The sequence below is a fragment of the Ascaphus truei genome, chromosome 4 (genome assembly GCF_040206685.1).
Source record: "Ascaphus truei isolate aAscTru1 chromosome 4, aAscTru1.hap1, whole genome shotgun sequence".
NCBI classification, from domain to species: Eukaryota; Metazoa; Chordata; class Amphibia; order Anura; family Ascaphidae; genus Ascaphus; species Ascaphus truei.
The window spans coordinates 361,161,181-361,179,791 of NC_134486.1; positions in this window are offsets into that span (position 1 = coordinate 361,161,181).

Sequence of the window (18,611 nt, forward strand, 5' to 3'; positions counted from 1 at the left end):
CTCCCTATTTCTTTTTCTGTTTCCTCACTCCTTTCTGAGCATTTCTGTTCTCTGCAACATCTCCACTCCCCACTGCACCATTATTTATACACCCCTCTCCCAACAACTTCTTTACCCCTCAATAAAAAAACACCCACACAAATCCTCTATTCAGACCCTCTATCTACTCCTTCATGCTGCTGGGGATTTTCCCTAAGCCTGATGCCAGACATACACACATGATCTCACTCATGCCTCACTCATGCCTCCCTTCCACCTCTTCCCCTGTAAATGGTGTTAAACTTTTCATTTACCACTGACCTTCCTTAAATTTTACCCTACAAATCAAGCATCCCAATTGCCTGCCCTCATGGCTATGGCCCCACACTCAATCACTCCTACCAACCATTGTGACCAAGCACTGCCATCTACAGCACTTACTCCCTCACCTGCTGTCTCTGTAAGTTTCCCATTAAACCTCTTAGATTGTAAGCTCTTCGGGGCAGGGATTTCCTTTCCTATTGTCTGATTTTGCTGCACTTATTGTACAATTATAATTCCCTGTACTATATATATAGGAATGACCTCCAGATAACTCAGATTTCAAACTCTTCAAGATGTTCGAAATATTAAAAACAAGATTTAACAGCATTCAAGAAAATTATCTCTGTTGTGAGACATTACCAGAAATGCCACATGTTTGACCAATTAACTATCACTACATTCCCTATAGACAAGGTTACCCTATGTATATGAGGGGGTGACTTTGCGAAGCATCTATTGCAGAGAGACTGTAAGTGGGGCTGAATTAAGCATTAGGCTTCTCCATGTTCCTATAGTGAACCTCTCTCCTTTCCCATTCCCTTTTAGGGTATGTATTAGAGGTGTCTACATGCATTAATATTTGTATTCAATATTCTGTGAGCTGATAGTTTCATGGACAAGTTCTGGGTGGAATGATTTGGAACATGTCATGGGACCAAAAAAATACATAGAAACCTAATTTCCAATGTCATCTGTGTGCACCCTCAGAAAAAGCCAAACGTGAGTCAGTGCGTCCTCCTCTCCTCCACTCAACATGCAACATGCAACATGCTAACCACTCACTCAGTATGATGTCAGCAGGAACCTTACTGCGCGACCATTAAGTTGACCGGAATCAGAACTCTAGATTTCAGTTAATGGGATTGATATTCATGCGGTGACTCCATACAGGTTCCTTTCAACTTTTACTGGACTTTAATTTCCAATTTGCCTTCCATGTGTGTTCCATCATGCACGTTCATCCAGCTTGATGGGATGTGCATATTCACTGTGCTATCTTTCTTATACTGCACCGACACACTTTATTCGAGCAAATACCCAGTATGTACCTGGCAGATACCTGGAATGCGCCGCTCCTCACCTCTGACAAGCCCCGTTGCATTTGCCTTCCCAGCCTGGGTTCATGCCTGGCTGACGGGCGGCTGATCTGTTAAATGATAATGATTAGGATTTAATAGGCTGCAATGCTTCGCGTGTCTACCAGATGGCATAAATTCATGAATTGTAATGCAGTATATATATATGTACTGTGCAGTATTGCAGCCAGCGGGAATAAAATGCTTCAATCCCTGCCGGAAAATAACTCAATGCACTCGGGCAGAAAACAGTCACAAACCTCAATACACCCGGGTATACCCGAATTCGTGGGACTAGCCGAGCTCGAATAAAGTGTGTCGCCAGTGTATGTATTATATTCTGTCCACTAACTCAGGTTTACATTTGCTCTACAATATGTCCAGCATGTGTCCTTTATAAATATTTTTTCTGACCGGCCGCTCATGGTATGAAACCTTTTTTTATACCAGCTTAATGTCTTGACTTTGGAGACTTTGCATTTATTCCCTCATTAGTGTACTTTGTTTAGATAGTCCATGTTGCTTTTTTATGTACAGAGGTATGGACTGTGTGATTTTTACAATGTGTTTAATGTTTTTAGTCCTGTGTTTAATAAATTGGTATTTTTGGAATGCCGGAGTGCTCATTTTGGGGTCTTTTTCTCATATTTGTGTACATATCCCTCACCCCTGAGCACCGTCACTAGTGCTATAATTCGAACCTTATTTAGTGTTTTTTGTGGCACCTTGTAATATAGTTAGCTTTGAGCGGGTAATTATATCATATTTCATATATATGTAGCGCACTTTCCCCCAACCCCTGGAAGATGTGTGGCTACGGTGTGTGTGGTGCGATACTTGTGGCTCTCAGGAAACCTGAGCCTCTGCTGCTGGGAACATGGGGTGCACCTGAGTGATGCTTGGTAGCACCTCCACCTGTACGGGATTCTATTATGTAGAATAACCCCATTATTGGACACACATAGGACACATATATATACAGTCCCACCAACCGGGCCAAGCATGGCCGTACCCTATAATACTTTGTTCCCTTCCCTGGAGTCACAGTCCCCAAAGTACTGAGGGGCCCTTGGGCAGGCAACCACCCTGGCGTCCACAAAGTAATACCCCACCCAATGTGTGGTACAGCGCTGCCTACTAAAGTGTTGGCTGGTGCACGTTGCAGAGTTGCGTACCTGCCGGTGATCTCACATCCAGGCGTGCTGATGTCGCAATGATGGGATTCACAGATCCACAGGATGTCTGCCGCGAAGTCTCCGCCTCTACATTGGGTGGGTCCCGCGTGGATGGTACCACCTTAAGAGTCTCTGGGGTAGCAGATGGTGATCTGGTCAAGATCACAGGAGACAGGATGCAGCCGCGTCCTGGCTTTGTGCCTATGGTTTGGTTCTACAGGGGCAGTGTCCCTATCTATGGGCCTGTCCCTGCAGCAACCACAAGCTACGCAGGGGAGTCGGGGCCTAGCTGGGGCTTAGTGCAGGTGCCACAGACACCTGCACATACAATCTACCCCTTCCTTGTTCCTTGTCCCCGCTCCAACTGGCATGGTCCCTGGCACGCCAAATGTAGGAATGTCTCAGCAGGAGAATCCAGAAGCCTGATTGGCTGTGGTGTAGCAGGTTTCTCACGGCCCCAGGGGCTGCTGGGAACTGTAGTTCCCCTGCGGGGCTTACTTGTAATGGCTGCCACAACCTGATCCGGTCTGTACCGGCGCCAGTCCCAACATGGTGGCTCCCGCTAGCCGAGTGCGCCGCGGAGCCTCCGGAGCACCGGAGCGCTCCCTGCCACCGCCCCCACCACTGAGTGTGCCTCTGACTTTGCTGGCATTGTCCCTACCTCCGCAGTCAGGCTTGACCGCACTGGGAGGTAAGCTTCTTATGGGGGACCAGGGGGGACCCCGGTTATATATAAATATATTCATACTGTACAGCATATCATGACTTTTGGTCATGGGCGTAACTAATGTACATGATAGTAATAACTAATGTAATAAATAATAATGTAATAAGGTCCATAGACAATCAAGAAGGTCCCTTGAATACTGATTTCAATGCTTGTATGGAGAAAAATGTTGGTGTCAAACCAGCTGTTCTGCTGCCCATTGCCTACTTACTGTATGTATCTTTCCTGGCAATATCACATTTTGTGTCCACAATCCATATGTACCATTAATTGTTTCTAGGAAAGGTTAACTGTCTCCCTCTAATTTCAAAGTCACAACATTCATAGTGCATTTTCCATGTCATTTCTATCTGACAGAAACCTTCACACAGCTGCATCAGTTTGAGTCCTTGTTATTCTTTCTAACTGAATGGTGTGAAGTCAGTGGTTATGCCACCTTGGTTACTATGGCTTATCTTCCATTTAAAGCTTAATGTACCTAGATGATTAGAGTAATCTCTTTACCATGTTATTTTTACAATGGCAAAAGCTGTTAAAATAAGCACACACTTCTGTGCAGATAAAAGAAGCACTGGCAGCCTATAATTAAGGAGCACCTGAAGTAATTTGACAAATTAAATGGTTATTCTCTGGTCAATGCAAGTTGTGCTGCTCTCTCTTGTCTTGTCAAAACACTGTTCCTTTCTTTCCCCCTTTTCTCTTTTTATCAGCACCTCCTTCATTCAAAACATTCTATGTTAATTGGAATGATAAATTACTGGCACATCAGAACTGTTCCACAGAATTGGCTTTGCAATAGACAATAGGCCCAAGTATTAAGTGGACAATAGCCCCCCAGTAACATCCTTTAATGTCTGCATGATACTGTACAGTTTGTAGCAAACCTCTTTAAAGTTTGCTACATTTGGCTCGTGTTTCTTAGAAAAACTAATTTAATACCAGCTGATGGTTTAACTTATGCATTATAAGTGGACAATTAATAAAAAGACTTACTATATCTTATAAGAAGATCTTTACATTTATTGTATTTTTTCTCAATGGCTTTATACTTCTATACCAGCTAATTTGCTTATGTAGCCCTTGTTCCCCTGTACCTGGGAAGGAACTAGCAATGCTGCTATTACTTGTCTGGCAACCAGGAGGCTTGTGCCTCCGCAACTGGGAACCTGGGGTGTAGAATGAGTACAACAGCAGCGTGTCCATCTGAGAAGGAACCTCACACAGTAAGATAGCCCCTCCCAAGAACATACAGCCGGTAATGAACCACAGGAGTATATGTAACAGTATTTACTCGACAGTACTAATACTAGTAGTAATAACACTGCAACACAATATCATACAGTATGTAAGAACACCAATCCCAAGTGGATCCCCTCAGTACTTGGGTATGGGGCACCAGTGTCCCTGTGTCCAGGCTCCAATAGCCTATTCCACCCCCAAGTGTGAGACAGCGCTGCCCCACGTTAATAATTGGTGCACTTGTAGAAATACCTGCCCCGAACTCCAGCCCGGGGGGTAAGCTGAGTGAGGCCAAGTAAACGGTCAGTCTGTTCGAACGAAGATACGCCTCCGCGTGGCGTGGTATCCGGTTGGAGTGTCCCACCTTAGGATAGTCTCTGACTTGGTGCCTGGTCTGGTACCAGATGCAGGCCGCGCAAACCGCGTGCCTCTGTCACCGTGGTGCTGATTAACACTAATGTGCTAAGAGAAGCGTCCCTGCCGTAGGCCCTGCCCTACAAAACACAAGCTAATGGTGAAGGGTCTAGCTGGGACTTAAGGGGGTATTCTTGCCTAGTCCAGTGAAGCACTTTTCCCTAGACCTTACCAATCCCCTTGCTGTCCTGCTTCCGACTGGCGTGGGCCCTGCATTCGCACCAAATTCCTATCTCCCTTGGCCATGAATCCAACAGCCCTATTGGCCCTCTTATCCCATGTGACTAGCAGCCTCTGGGGCTGCTGGGGATTGTAGCTCCCCTTGCAGAGCTCTAGGAGTAATGGCCACCGCTCTGTAGTGTACTGCACATGCGCAGGGTGTACAAAGATGGCCACGGCAACCTAAGAGCTACAAGTGCTTCTGCGCATGCCAGGCTAATTGTAACATGGCGGCACCCTTTCCCGGTGTCTCACCGAGGTGCTCCGGCGACCGGGTCACCCCTACATCCTCTCTGACTGCCCAGCAGGTTACCCGCTTGTAGCGGAGGTAAGGAGGGCTAAAGGGAAGACCGGGCTACACTTCTAAAAAAATAAATAAACTACCCTTGTTACAAGTTTGGGTGGGCCATGCACTAAAGAGCGCGTTTTTGCGCCCGATAGGAAAAATTATGCTCGGCCGTTAAAAAGGGAAGCCAAAAGCGGGATTCACTAACAAATTCAGGGCCTTTTGTTCCAGCCGAGCAAAAATGTGCCCGATCACCCAAGCTTTCCCCCCCACCCACCGCTATCACGCTTAAACTTGTAAAGCGCAATAGCTGATAGAAAAAAAGCAGCCTGTAAGAACTGCATGGAGACGCAGCGTCTCCATGCATGGCTGTTACAGGCGATCATGAAATATATATATAGCCCTGCTGCTATTCTGCTGTGCTGCACTGAATAAAGAGCTGCTGCTACTTTTAAGTAAAGACTGTGTGAGACTGGAATCTCTCATCCCTGAGTGGGGGACTCTCTGGAAGAATTCCACCCTACGTTCCTGGGGCTTACCAGAGATGGAGGCGTTGCACAATTAAATGAGACGGAGGCACTCACCCCAGTAACCTGGTCCTGTCATCCCCCATACCATCGCGGGAGTCTCAGGCCCTCCTGTTGCCAGCAGGTATGCACCACATACATACACGTAGCCAGACCCTAGTACAGAGGGGGGGGCCCAATCTGCGATTGGCCCCGGGAAGAGGGACTACATATATATACATTTGAATAATAGTTTACCTGTGTAGGGGGTCTCCTGAGCTGAACTGCATTAGTTTGAGCCTCGGGGACCCCCTACTTCATGAGATACAGGTCCGTTATGGGGTCCCGGTATCCCCTGTAACATAACAATAACATAACAATAAAAAACAATTCATTACCGTAGCGGATAGCCGCTATGGCAATGAAGCTGCTTTAATATCATTTTTATTAATATTGTGCGGGAACAGGGGGTGTCCTGAGCTGAACCGCATTGATTTAAGCCTCGGGACCCCATGCTTCCCGAGTTACAGGCCAAGATATGGGGTGCCAGTATCTCCTCCATTATTTAAATGTCACACGTCATTTAAAAATGGCGGCGACATTGGCATCCGATGCCCCATACCGGGGCCTGTAACTCAGGAAGCAGGGAGTCCCTGAGCCATTAACCGAAGCGGTTCAGCTAAGGAGACCCCCTGCTCCCGCACACTATTAAAAAAAATACATTAAAGCAGCTTCATGGCTATCCGCTAAGGCAATGAAGGGATGCACAATAGCATGTTTAGTGGAAACAATTGCCCCCAATAAACATTGCAATACACAACACACACACCCCTGTGCCTCCAACAACCCCTATACCCACCTACTGTAACATACATAAAATATCTTTAAAAAATGTTTAATCACAGAACTAATGTATATATAGGCCGGCGGTGGCCCTCGGGTGGTCCTCGGGTGGTCCCTGCAGGGTGTCAGGGGGCTCCACAGGGGTCCCCAGATGGTCCCCACAGGTGTCCGGGGGTCCCCGCTTACCTGAGGTACCAATCCTGTCCCCCCCCAAAAAAATACATAAATAAATACTTTGAAATAAATACACTGCCCCCCCCCCCTTACACATACAGTACAATAATGGTAAAAATGACTATTATCCAGATATGGATAATAGTGCATTTGCCCATTTAAAATACAACATTAAGCAGCATAAATAAAGTAAATAAATCTTGCACTCACCCCTGCCCGGCTGCCACGATGAAGGCCGACCTCATCTTCACCACCGTCCATGTCCTCCGTTGCTACAAACAATACAGAACAATAAAAAAAGACAATCTAATGTCCTCACTTAATCACCTTAGTGGTTAGTAACCGCTATAGTAATTAAGGGGTTAACCCACCCTCCCCCACTACCTACTTGGTAGGCCTAAACACCCATCCTTGGGGATAATACCCCCTTCACCCACCCCCGTTACCCATAATAAAAAAAATACACACAACAGCCCCACTACCCACCACGTAGGCAGGGCCGCCAATAGGGGGGCCTGCCGGTGTTGGCGTCACGGGTTCCGTGAGTCAGGGGGGCCAGCTGCCCTGGCCCCCTGCGTGCCCGTTTTATATTTTAAAAAAAGTCAAAAAAAAAAAATGCCGGCTATTCCCCGAGGTTTCGGCACGCATGCGCAGGGAATAAGGGTGTCCGGCCTGCTGCTTGTGGGCCCGCTCCCCCCCGCTCCCCACCGCTCACAATGTGGGATGGAGGGGAAGCGCTGTTGCGAGCCTGCGCGAGAAGCCCAGCTTCCGCCACTTGCGCCAGATCATCATCCCCCGAGCCCGCCTCCTGCAGAATTAACCGCCGGTCTTGCCCCCCCACGTGCCCCAGTTCCCATGCCCACCCCCTGCCCGTGCCCCCCGAGCCCACCTCATGTCTGGCAGGCAAGGAAGCAGCACCAACCCAGTCAAGGTAACTCACCCACCCACCCAGTCACCCACTCACCCACCCACCCACTCACTCACCCACCCAGTTACTCACTCACCCAGTCACCCACCCACCTAGTCACCCACCCAGTCACTCACTCACCCACCCAGTCACTCACTTACCCACCCAGTCACTCGCTCACTCACCCAGTCATTCTTTCACCTACAGTCACTCTTTCACCCACCCAGTCACTCACCTACCCATTCACTCACCCACCCAGTCACTCACTCACCCACCCTGTCACTCACATACCCACTCACTCACCCACCCAGTCACTCACTCAAACACCCACCCACCAAGTCACCCAGTCACCCACCCAGTCACTCAGTCACTCAACAACCCATTAATTCAGTCACCCAACCAGCCACCCACCCACCCAGTCACTCACCCACCCAGTCACTCACCCACCAAGTCACTCACCCACTCACCCACCCACCCAGTCACTAAGTCACCCACCCACCCAATCACTCATTCAAGTCACCCACCCACCCAATCACTCAGTCATCCACCCACCCAGTCACTCACTCTGTCACAAACCCACCAAATCACCCACCAAATCACCCACCGAGTCACTCACCCGCCCAGTCACTCACTCACCCACCCAGTTACTCACCCACCCAGTCACTTACCCACCCAGTCAATCACCCACCCACCCAGTCACTGACCCAACCCAGTCACCCACCCACCCAGTCACTCAGTCACCCACCCACCCAGTCACTCAACCACCCAGTCACTTAGTCACCCACCCAGCTACCCACCCACCCAGTCACCCACCCACCCAGTCACCCAAGTCACCCACCCAATCACTCAGTAACCCACCCAATCACTCAGTCACCCACCCAATCACTCAGTCACCCACCCACTCAGTCAACCACCCACTCAGTCACCCACCCACCCAGTCACTCAATCACCCACCCATTCAGTCACCCATCCAGTCACCCACCCACCAAGTCACTTAGTTAACCAAGTCACTCAGTCACTCACCCACTCAGTCACCCAGTCACTCAGTCGACCACACACCCGCTCACCCAGTCAAAGTCACCCACCCATACACACACACAGTCACTTAGACACCCAAGTCACTCAGTCACCCACCCACCCACTCAGTCACCCACCCACTCAGTCCCTCAGTCACCCACCCAGTCACCCAGCCACCCACCCACCCACTCAGTCAAAACCCACCCACTCAGTCACCCACCCACTCAGTCACCCACCCACCCACTCAGTCACCCACCCAGTCACTCAGTCACCCACCCACCCAGTATCTCAGTCAACCCAATCACTTAGTCAGGCTCAGTGAGTAAAGACACTAACTCTGCCTCTGAGTTTGAAGCAGAGGAACCTGGTTCAATTCCCAGTGTCAGCTCCTTGTGACCTTGGGCAAGTCACTTTATCTCCCTGTGCCTCAGGCACCAAAAACATAGATTTTAAGTTCTACAGGGCATGGACTGTGTCTGCAAAATTTCTCTGTAAAGCGCTACGTAAAACTAGCAGCGCTATACAAGAACAATCTATTATTATTATTATTATTATTTTAATACGCTACACATCTCTGATAATGTTGCAGCGATTTTCTCACTGAGGTCTGTGATTTTTCACAATCAAATGTAGGACCGCAACATTTAGGGCAGTCCTTTAGGTGACTTTTCATCTCTTTCAAATCCTCTACAACACTTTTTTTAAGTTCCATACACTGACATAGATGTTCCTTATGTTTTGATTTAAAAAAAAAGTTTCTCTTTTTCCACCAGAGGTTGCTCCTGCAATTTTCCACACGAAGTTCAGATGGTCGAGCATGGCGAGATGATGGCTTGGGTCCTAGCAACGTGCCCTGTTCTGCCATCTCATATGACTCATCCATCTGCTCCTCCATCTGCTCCTCCATCTGAGCCACTAAACTGTATTGGTTACACAGCTAATGGTGAGCCACGGTGTGAGGATGCCGCTGATTGTCCATTCTCTCACTCACCACCCAGTCACTCACTCACCTACCCAGTCACTCACTCACCCACCCAGTCACTCACTCACCCACCCAGTCACTCACTCACCCACCCAGTCACTCACCCACCCACCCAGTCACTCACTCACTCACCCACCCAGTCACTCACCCACCCAGTCACTCACTCACCCACACAGTCACTCACTCACCCACCAGTCACTCACCCACCCAGTCACTCACCCAACCAAGTCACCCACCCACCCAGTCACTTAGTCAGCCACCCACCCAGTCACCCACCCACCCAATCACCCACCCAATCACCCACCCAATCACTCAGTCACCCACCCAATCACTCAGTCACCCACCCAATCACTCAGTCACCCACCCACCCACTCAGTCACCCACCCAGTCACCCACCCAGTTTCTCTCTCAAACGTTTCTCTTTTTCCACCAGAGGTTGCTCCTCCAATTTTTCACACGAAGTTCAGATGATCGAGCATGGCGAGATGAGGGCTTGGGTCCTAGCAACGTGCCATGTTCTGCCATCTCATATGACTCATCCATCTGCTCCTCCAACTCAGGAGTATCTGAGCCACTAAACTGTATTGGTTACACAGCTAATGGTTAGCCACGGCGTTAAGATGCCGCTGATTGTCCTGGTAAAAAAGTAGGATGTGATTTTACAGACATTAGATCTTTACTCATTTTGTATACATTATATTCTAAATGTAATTGGTTCAAATTGTGAACAATATTAAAAAATGAAAATAGTTAATACACATGTAAAAATAATCAGTACCTTTGTGCATGCATTTTAGAGAGGGCAAAAGTCCTTTAGAATATGAGACCAGCTCTTTTAAAAACCTAAAAAAGCTGTCATAGAGCTGACATTTAGAACCACCAAAGACTTCCAAGCTTAAACACGCCGTTAGTCCCATTCTAGTGAATGGGAATAAAGGATTGGTAAAGTGTAACACCCTTTTGTTGATCTGGACATACTAGTAAATGTTTTCATTAAATTATATAAGCTAGTGAGGGAGTGAGGCTAGTATATAGTACAGAGTGATACTCTTTCTTGTCAATGTTTACAAAGTTGATATGATATGTTGGAAGGTGTAACTATTCCATATGTATATGGAGTGAGAAATTAGTACTGTAGTAAAGGAGTTTATATATTTCATTCAAAAGTCCATTATCCCAAATTTCAAAATGCATAACCACTTAGTCCTATTACTTAAAAAAATGAAAATCCACCTCCTTCTAGTACACGGTGGCTTAACCACCCTTCAAACGCCACCCATATAAGTAACAACATCCACCAACAAAACCAATAGACTATATAGCTGAACCAAACAACCAATATTAAGAAATGCACAAGGTCACTACAAACAAACCAAGAAATAAACAAATGTAGACATAATGTGTACTGTAGCTTGATGCACAATGTCATTGAAGCAATTAATTACAAGTACTGACTCTTGGATGAGAGGAAGAGAGAGGGAGAGAAAGAGGATAAGAGAGAGGGGGAGAGAGGGATTGATATGTGTGAGAGGGGGGAGGGAAAAGGATGTGTGGGATAGAGAATTAATAATGACAAGATTTTTATTGATGCAGGATTGGGATATTTTTGTTGCCTCCCGTACCTTCTTCAGACTCTGATTCATTCTTCTCCAGACGACAGATTCGTTCTTCTCCAAGGTATGTTGTACATGCATGAAAATACACAGAACATGTTTAATGACCAAATTTAGAGACCAGTAAAGGTATGTAAATGGATGAATTGTGAACCTTAACAATGCATTAGTGACTGTTTCTGTTTCAGAAATTTCTCTCTTTAGCTATTTTGTGTGGTCTGAAGTACGTTTGTGTTGTAATTTGTCTTCATGCAAGACCAATAACCTCAGCTGATATGACATGGATCTAATTGCATTCTCTTCACATGTATGTTCCTGGTGTGCAAATCCTGTGTAAAAGACTGACTCTGGACTTGTAGAATTGATATAAGTATGTTCCTGATGTGCAAATCCTGTGTAAAAGACTGACTCTGGCCTTGTAGAATTGATATAAGTATGTTCCTGATGTGCAAATCCTGTGTAAAAGACGGACTCTGGCCTTGACTGCATTAGGCAGTGAGGCATTTAAAGTGAGGTTTTTAAGTGAGAAATACAGTTAGACTACAGTTAATATAAGTTAGTATACTCAGTTAATATACTCACTTTCTTCATGCAATGACCAATAACCTCAGCTGATATGACATGGATCTAATTGCATTCTCTTCACAGGTATGTTCCTGATGCTGTGCAAATCCTGTGTAAAAGCCTGACTGTGGCCTTGTAGAATTGATATAAGTATGTTCCTGATGCTGTGCAAATCCTGTGTAAAAGCGTAACTGTGGCCTTGTAGAATTGATATAAGTATGTTCCTGATGCTGTGCAAATCCTGTGTAAAAGCCTGACTGTGGCCTTGTAGAATTGATATAAGTATGTTCCTGATACTGTGCTAATCCTGTGTAAAAGCCTGACTGTGGCCTTGTAGAATTGATATAAGTATGTTCCTGATGCTGTGCAAATCCTGTGTAAAAGCCTGACTGTGGCCTTGTAGAATTGATATAAGTATGTTCCTGATGCTGTGCAAATCCTGTGTAAAAGCCTGACTGTGGCCTTGTAGAATTGATATAAGTATGTTCCTGATGCTGTGCAAATCCTGTGTAAAAGCCTGACTGTGGCCTTGTAGAATTGATATAAGTTAGTATGTTTGAATGTAAAAAGTTTTTTTTTTTTTCCTCTTAACTCTGTGCTGTTAATTGACCAAATGGAACAAGCTGACTGATTGGGGAGGGGGAGGGTCATGTGACTGTTTTTTCTGTATAATACCAACACCTTTGCTGCATTGGGCAGGAACTGTATTAGGCAGTGAGGCATTGAAAGTGAGCTTTTTAAGTGAGAAATACAGTTAGACTACAGTTTGACTAGAGGTGACTGGGGACTGCATCCTTTCTGCAAACTCTTTTACTCAAGACAACAAACGGTAAGCTATTCAGTTCACACTATGATCCCATGCTTGCTAACCTGCCTATTTCAACCCCCCACCCCTTTACAACTTATTTACTGCAGTCTCTCCCAAAACTGACTGCACAATACACTGAAACCCTGTGTAACGGTTTTTGTGAACCGGTCTGACCCCCCCAATCTCATATTGGCCCCTGTGGTCTAACCAGTCCCCATTACGGTGTAGTGTCTGGTGGTGCACCTGTTGGCTACAGGACTCCTGAGTCTCCCGCATGATGGTGTATGGGGATTTGCCAACCCAGACAGGCAGCTGAGGTAGTGTGATGAGTCCTACCTAGATCCAGTGCAGCGCCTCCACCTCATCAGGGTCCCTTCGGTCACTCGGGGATGGTCCTGGCGAGGAACTCCTCTGTGGTGCCCCTCTCCGTGCAATAACTCCACACTTGCACGCGAGAGTGTTGTTAGTCAAGGACATCTTTATTTGCACGGTGGGCCAGCTGCCCTCCACAATGGGGTGTATTCAGCCATCCATTGTTCACCGTACTTCCCTTTGAAAGGTGTGTCCTCCTAATGTAGGGATTCCCTATCCCCGTAGGAATACTGCACCTGTGCCAGGTCCCTGGTCACAGTCTCATTAGTCCTTTTAATACCCTAACTTTGATCTTCCTCTGATAACTTCTAGACTAGACAGAACTCTTTTGCTCAGTGCTGTGCCTTATGTATCCTCTGGGGGCTGACACAACTCTGACATCACCAACCAGGGAGTCAGAGCCTGTGACCACTCCCATCCATACATAGGGCACCTCACCAGGGTGTGAGGGCAAACCTCCATAATAACTGCTGGCATGTCCACAACTTACCAGGCCTTACTGTCAGCAGGAGAGATGACTGCAACCATTTTACAGCATGGTTACACCTGAACTGACTCTAGCATTGCAATACAGCTAAACATTTGACAAGGAACAGGCACACACCTGCTGTTAGTCTGCTCACACTCACTCTGCTCACAACAGCTCCTTGCAGCACTGCCTACCTCTGGCATCATGAACCTTCTATGTATTTTAACTCTTTTCTTTCTCCTGGCCTCATGGAGATGTTACTCCCTCTATGCACTACAAACTCCTTCATCCTGGCCCACACCCAACATCACCATACACACAGGACTACTCAAAAGCCTTGCACTATCTACTGAATGTTGGTGGAGAACTCTAAAAACCAGCACACCAACCACTGCTCACTCTAATGGCAAACATCACAAATTTACAACTTGCAAACAACTAACCAAATTTCTACTCATACTATTACTCTCTTTAGCAGGTGATATTGAACCTAACCCAGGTCCTCCCATTTCAGCTCTGTCCCATGCCCCTGAGAATTCCACCTTTAAATTCCAAAAAGGCCTATCTGTCGCCCATATAAACATCCGGAGCCTGCTGCCCAAGCTGGATGAACTAAGGGCATGGTGCCTTATGCATAAACCCAAAGCCATCGTTCTTACAGAAACATGGCTAACCCCTAAAACCCCTGATGCACATATTGCCATTCAGGGATACTCCATTTTTAGGAGAGATAGGTCAAAGAGAGGAGGAGGGGTGTTATTTTATATTGCAGACACATTACAATTTACACTGTTAAATTGCCCACCAAGCCCACCCTCTTTTGAAACTCTAGTTGGCAAAATCTGCCTCCCCTTTTCTAAGCCCATCTTGCTCGCTGGCATCTACCGCCCCCCTAAAGCCCCTCTACAATCCCTGACTGATATCACCCAATTTCTTGGCTCCATTTCCTCTCTGAATGAGAAGAGTGAGCTGCTAGTTCTTGGGGATTTCAACTTCAAATGGCTTGACCCTAAAAACCACAAAATCCAGATACAACTCAAGTCACTTTACCTATCACAACTCATTTCCCAACCCACAAGGATAAACCTGAAATCGCACAACCATTCCTTGCTAGACTGGATTCTCTCCTCAAACCCCAGCAGAATCCAATCCTCTGGCATCCTTCATGACATTTTCAGTGACCATGCAATAGTGTACTTTGTAAGGAAAATTAAACCGCCCCAATCAAGCCCTAAAGTTCTCCTCACTAGAACATTTAAAAACTTTAACCCACAACAGTTTCTGGATGACCTTACCAACTGCCCATGGCACAGATTCGATTTAATTCCCGACCCCGATTCTGCGCTCGACTATTTCCAATCCGAGTTCTTAAAACTCTGCGATACCCATGCTCCACTACGCAAAATAAGGGTACGGGGGGCCCACCTTCCATGGGTTACACCTGACCTTATAGCACTCTACCAGTTCAGGGATGCCTTGTGGAAAAGCTACAAAGTAACTGGCACTACCAAGGATCTAAATCACTACAGATGCATGCGGAACATGTGCACAAGGCAAACAAGGCATGCAAAAGCACAATATTACTCTGACAATCTCCACCAAAATACATCAAACCCAGCTAACTTTTGGAAGGTTATCAACAATATATTCCAGCCTCTTAACCATCAACAACCAAGTAATATCACTAAGGGGGATATTACTCTGACAAACCCCACTGACATTGCAAATGCATTCAATGATTACTTTGTGGGGTGTGCCACTAACTAATTAGCGAAACGCAGCACAATCCCAAAACATGAATCTCATCCTGGGAGTATCCCTACAGTCCCACCCCCTCCCAACACTGCCCACAATTTTCAATTTAGCCCAGTATCTGAAGAGGAGATTACACAAGCGCTCCTCAAACTAAAACTAAGCAGCCAATGTGGACCCGACTTACTACAATCTAGGTTCCTACGACTTGGTGCCCCAGCCATTGCCAAACCAATTGCGTCCATAGTCAACTCTATCCTGTCTGCAGGCCATATCCCTAAGACCTGGAAAACTGCCAGAGTTGTCCCAATCTTCAAAAGTGGGGACAAAAACACTGTCTCAAACTACAGGCCAATCTCACTTCTCCCAATTCTATCCAAAGTCATGGAAAAATGTGTCCACTCCCAATTAAGCGATTTCTATACCAAGACAAATTTCCCTAGCCAATTCCAATCTGGGTTTCGTCCCAAACACTCCACCGTAACTACCCTGCTAAAAGTTTGCAATGAAATCCAGTGTGGAATGGAACGGGGACAACGCACTGGTGCAGTATTCCTAGATTTTGCAAAGGCTTTTGACACAGTTGATCATGCTATCCTGCTCAACAAACTCCAGAGCTCTGGAATAGGGAAACAGGCTTTAAACTGGTTTCAGTCCTACCGATCAGGAAGATCCCAACATGTGTCCATCTCAGGCTCTAACTCCAACCCCCTGGATATCACCTGTGGTGTCCCGCAAGGCTCTGTTCTGGGGCCCCTTCTCTTCTCAGTGTTCAGTAATGATCTTCCCACAGCTTGTAAGGAAGCCTCAATACACATGTATGCAGATGACACAATCTTATATGCACACAGCCATAGCCTCTCTGACCTTCAACACATACTTCAGTCTGACTTTTTGAGACTCGAAAACTGGATTTCCCAAAACAAACTGTTTTTAAACACTGACAAGACTGTAACAATGGTATTTGGGACCAAGATTAAATTTGTAAAGCTTCCAGTAACTGAGCTCCTGATTAGAACCAACGCCAACACCACCCTAACACCTGAAACTAGTTTTAAATACCTGGGCTTATGGTTTGACTCCCACTTAACATTCGGGATGCACAGTGATACCCTGACAACCAAGACCTATGCCAAACTAGGGGTACTTTACAGGAACAAATCCTCCCTAAGTCTCCTGGTCAGAAAGCGTATCGCACAGCAGATGCTAATGCCAATTATTGACTATGGAGACATAGTATATGGCTCGGCTCCTCAAACCCACCTTAGCAAACTTGACACCCTCTACAATTCAATTTGTCGTTTTGTTCTCCAATGCAACTACAAAACACATCACTGCGAAATGCTCAAAGAACTAGATTGGTCAACACTAGAGTCTAGGCGCAAAGTTCACCTTTCCTGTCTTGTCTTTAAATTCTTCATGGGCAAGCTACCCAGCTACCTGAACAAGCTCCTCACCCCTACCACTTGCAGCACTTATCACCTGAGATCAGACTCCAAAAGACTATTCATGGTCCCAAGACTCAACAAAGTATCCGGACGTTCCTCCTTCTCCTTCCGTGCACCCCAAAACTGGAACAACCTACCAGAGACTCTCACATCCACCACCAGTTTAATTTCTTTCAAATCTAAGGCTGTCTCACATTTTAACCTGGTCTGTAACTGTTTCATACACTCATAATATATATTTTCTTTAACTGTGCACGCAATGTCTTGTATATAATGTGTAACCATGCTGTAAAATGGCTGCAGTCATCTCTCCTGCTGACAGTAAGGCCTGGTAAGTTATGGGCATGCCAGCAGTAATTATGGAGGTTTGCCCTCACACCCTGGTGAGGTGCCCTATGTATGGATGGGAGTGGTCACAGGTTCTGAATCCATGATTAGTGATGTCAGAGTTGTGTCAGCCCTCAGAGGATACATAAGGCACAGCACTGCTCAAAAGTTAGATCTTCAGAGGTTGTTCAGAGGTTGTTGCTAAGCTGTTTGGAGGTTATGTAAGAGACTATGATACAAGGAGCAAGTCTGAGTGCAGGCTTGGGAGGAGACAGCTTATAAGACTGTGACCAGGGACCTGGCACAGGGACTATCTCCCTAAGGGGAGATAGGGAATCCACCAATTTGGGGAAAGGACACCTTTCAAAGGGAAGTGCGGTGAACATGAGAGGCTAAGTATACCCACTGTGAGGGGCAGCTGGCCCGCCGCAAGTCAATAAAGATGATCCTGTTAAACCATACCCTCGTGTGTAAGTGTGGAGTGATTACACAGAGGAGTGCACCACGGAGGAGTTCCTCACCAGGACCATCCACAAGCGGATGCTGGGATCCTGATGAGGTGGAGGCACTGCACACTACCTCAGCTGCCTGTCTGGGTTGGCAATCCCCACACAAAATCATGCGGGAGACTCAGGAGTCCTGGTGCGAACAGATGCACCACCAGACAGTACACTGTAATGGGGACTGGTTAGACCACAGGGGCCAATGTGAGTTTGGGTGGGTCAGGCTAGGCCAGAAAATCTGTTACAAATTTATACCCTGTTCATTTATGTAACTGTACTTGTAACCATGATTATTTGTTTTACTCTGTGCCCAGGACATACTTGAAAATGAGAGGTAACTCTCAATGTATTACTTCCTGGTAAAATATTTTATAAATAAATAAATAAAATGCACGTCTTCATTGGTACTTATGTATGTTAAGATGATTAAAACATGTACTTGTGTACTAAGAGTTAATGCTTGAAGAAGTACATTGTACAATAGTCCTTCATAAACATTATGAGGTTTAGTGGATAGAATTGAAAACATGTGGCCTTTCTGTAAGTTGATCTTATATGTGCTAATCAGTGGAATACACCCATTAAATATGTGCAAAAATAGGGACCATTATGAACTAAGTTATAACTGATCTTTGCATAGAACATGGACAAAGGATTTTCATAATCTGCGTGAATGGGTATAGTATAATGTTAATGTATCTAATTCTGCCTTTAAATGTTCTAATATTAGCAAACATCTAATAGAATATATTGTAAAAATAAATTGGAACTGTGCTGAACTAAGGGCTGGTCCCCACTGGCTACTGCAGCGCACGCTGTGGCGGACGCTGCAAGGATGAGAGCCCTCCCCTCAATGGCACCGGGCCCGGTGCGAGGGGGGACCACAG